Source organism: Pan troglodytes, chromosome 2, assembly GCF_028858775.2.
Source record: "Pan troglodytes isolate AG18354 chromosome 2, NHGRI_mPanTro3-v2.0_pri, whole genome shotgun sequence".
Taxonomy (NCBI): Eukaryota; Metazoa; Chordata; class Mammalia; order Primates; family Hominidae; genus Pan; species Pan troglodytes.
Genome location: NC_086015.1, coordinates 179149967 through 179152940, shown reverse-complemented (window position 1 = coordinate 179152940; position 2974 = coordinate 179149967). Strand labels below are relative to the sequence as shown.

General features: G+C 44.2%; 1 pseudogene; it reads left to right on the top strand.

Moving 5' to 3' along the window:
* Positions 1 to 1395: 1395 nt before the first annotated feature.
* Positions 1396 to 2437, top strand: LOC745740 (actin, cytoplasmic 1-like; annotated as a pseudogene).
* Positions 2438 to 2974: the final 537 nt, after the last annotated feature.

The following is a 2974-nucleotide window of genomic DNA, read 5'->3' as shown; positions in this document are numbered from 1 at the left end:
AATATACTAAACCATAGATATTACTCAAATATTTGAAGCATAGTCCTTGAATGCCCAAGTCGTTTTGTTTTTTATTACATACCAGTTAACCATTGGTTACAGAAATTTCCACCCACATATAATATTTAAATAATGTAGCAAATGAAACTGAACATTGAAAAATAATAACCAGAAATAAAAAAACTGTTGGCAATAAGAAGACAGAAAGGAAAGTACCTTAAAAATTATTTAAAACCACCTCATTTCTCAGAAGAGAAATGGTAGAACAGAACAGTATTAGGTAACGATTTAAGAGTTCATGAACTAGTATTAAGAAGAAAACATACTCATGTTAAATTATATTTCTTCTACATCAACAGAAACTTTTTTCTTTCTTTTCTCTTTCTTTCTTTCTTTCTTTTGTCTCTCTTCTTTCTCTCTCTCTCTCTTTCTTTTTTTTTTTTTTTGGTGGAGTTTCACTCTTGTCACCCAGGTTGGAGTGCAATGGCACTATCTCAGCTCACTGTAACCTACGCCTCCCCAGTTCAAGCAATTATCCTGCCTCAGCCTCCTAAGTAGCTGGGATTACAGGCATGTGCCATGACGCCCAGCTAATTTTTTGTATTTTTAGTCGAGACGGGGTTTCACCATGTTGTTCAGGCTGGTCTCAAACCCCTGACCTCAGTTTATCCACGCGCCTTGGCCTCCCAAAGGAAACATTTTATTTCTAAAACAATTGGTATAAATATCACAATAACTATATATATGAGTCGAAGTTGCTGGTTTCAAACATTTAAAGCTACTTTGAATTTATTGAAGATTTAAAATAAAATGTTTTTAATTTTAGTACACACACACACACACACACACACACACACAACTTTATATGGTCATTTGAATGTAAAGCCTTGCCACTCTAGTACATTCGTAGGCTAGAAAAAAGTCAAAGTTAACCATAGGACACATAAGAATAAGGGACATTTTCTTCTAGAAGAAGCATCAACATTATTAGTCAGACTCATATGTCTTCTTTTGTAGCCCATATTAATATCCTGTCTATTTACAGTCACACCAGCTGATTTGGCTTGTAATGTCAGTCAAAGTAACACAAACAGTCTTCTAGTGATAAACAAAAAAAAGGGACATATTTAAGTCCTTACATAAATTTTAAGATTCACCTACTATACATGAAGTTATAAGGTAACCCCAAGACTTCAACGTATTATCAACAGAAACATTGAAGATAAGACAATATACAAATACTTAAAAGACATAGAGGACATAGAGTAGGACCGCGGAGACTGCGTTTGTCCCGCGAGGACAGAGCCTCCCCCTCGCCGCCCCGCCGCTGGTCCACACCCGCCGTCAGCTCACCATGATGATATCACCGGGCTTGTAGTCAACAAAGGCTCCTGCATGTGCAAGACCAGCTTCGCAGGCGACGATGCCTCCGGGGCTGTCTTCCCATCCATTGTGGGGCGCCCCAGGCACCAAGGTGTGATGGTGGGCATGGATCAGAAGGACTCCTAGTGGGTGACGAGGCCCAGAGCAAGAGAAGCATCCTGACCCTGAACTAGAACGACATGGAAGATCGGGCACCACACCTTCTACAACCAGCTGCCTGTGGCTCCTGAGAAGCACCCCGTGCTGCGGACCGAGACTCCCTCAACTCCAAGGCCAACCACGAGAAGATGAACTAGATCACGTTTGAGACCTTCAGCACCCCAGTCATGTACGTGGCCATTTAGGCCGTGCTGTCCCTGTGGGCCTCTGGCCGTTCCACTGGCATGATGATGGACTCTGGTGAAGGGTCACCCACACTGTGCCCATCTATGAGGGGTATGCCCTCCACCACGCCATCCTGCATCTGGACCTGGCTGGCCGTGGAGTGACTAACTACCTCATGAACATCCTCACCCAGCGCCTACAGCTTCACCACCACTGCCAAGCAGGAAATTGTGGATGACATCAAGGAGAAGCTGTGCTAGGTCGCCCTGGACTTGGATCAGGAGATGGCCATGCTTGGCCTCCAGCTCCTTCCTGGAGAAGAGCTATGAGCTACCCTACATCCAGGTCATCACCATCTGCAACCAGCTGTTCTGCTGCCCCAAGGCGCTCTTCCAGCCTTCCTTCCTGGGCATGAAATCCTGTGGCATCCACGAAACTACCTTCAACTCTATCATGAAGTGTGACATGGACATCCACAAAGACCTGTACGTCAACACAGTGCTGTCTGGCAGCACCACCATGTATCCTAGCATCGCCAACAGGATGTAGGAGACCACTGCCCTGGCGCCCAGCACCACGAAGCTCAAGATCATTGCTCCTCCGAGCGCAAGTACTCCCTGTGGATCGGCAGCCCCATCCTGGCCTCCTTTCCACCTTCCAGCAGATGTGGATCAGCAAGCAGGAGTATGACGAGTCTGGCCCCTCCATTGTCCACTGCAAATGCTTCTAGGCAGACTGTAACTTAGTTGCATTACACCCTTTCTTGACAAAACCTACCTTGCACAGAAAACAAAATGAGATTGGCACATGGCTTTTTTTGTTTGTTTGTTTTTGTTGTTGTTTGTTTGTTTTTTGGCTTGACTCAGGAACAAAGGTGATAGCAGTCGATTGGAGCAAGCATTCTCCAAAGTTCTACAATGTGGCCTAGGACTTTGATTGCACATTGTTCTCTTTTTAATAGTCATTCCAAATATCGTGAGATGCATTGTTACAGGAAGTCCCTTGCCCTCCTAAAAGCCACCACACTTTTCTCTAAGTAAAACGCCCTAGTCTGCTCCTGAGTCCACACAGGGGAGGTGATAGCATTGCTTTCATGTAAATTATGTAATGCAAATTTTTTAAAATCTTCGCCTTAATTTATTTTATTTTATTTTATTTTGAATGATCAGCCTTTGTGGCTCCCCCTTTTTGTCCCCCAACTTGAGATGTATGAAGGCTTTTGGTCTCCCTGGGAGTGGGTGGAAGTAGTCAGGGCCTACTTGTACAC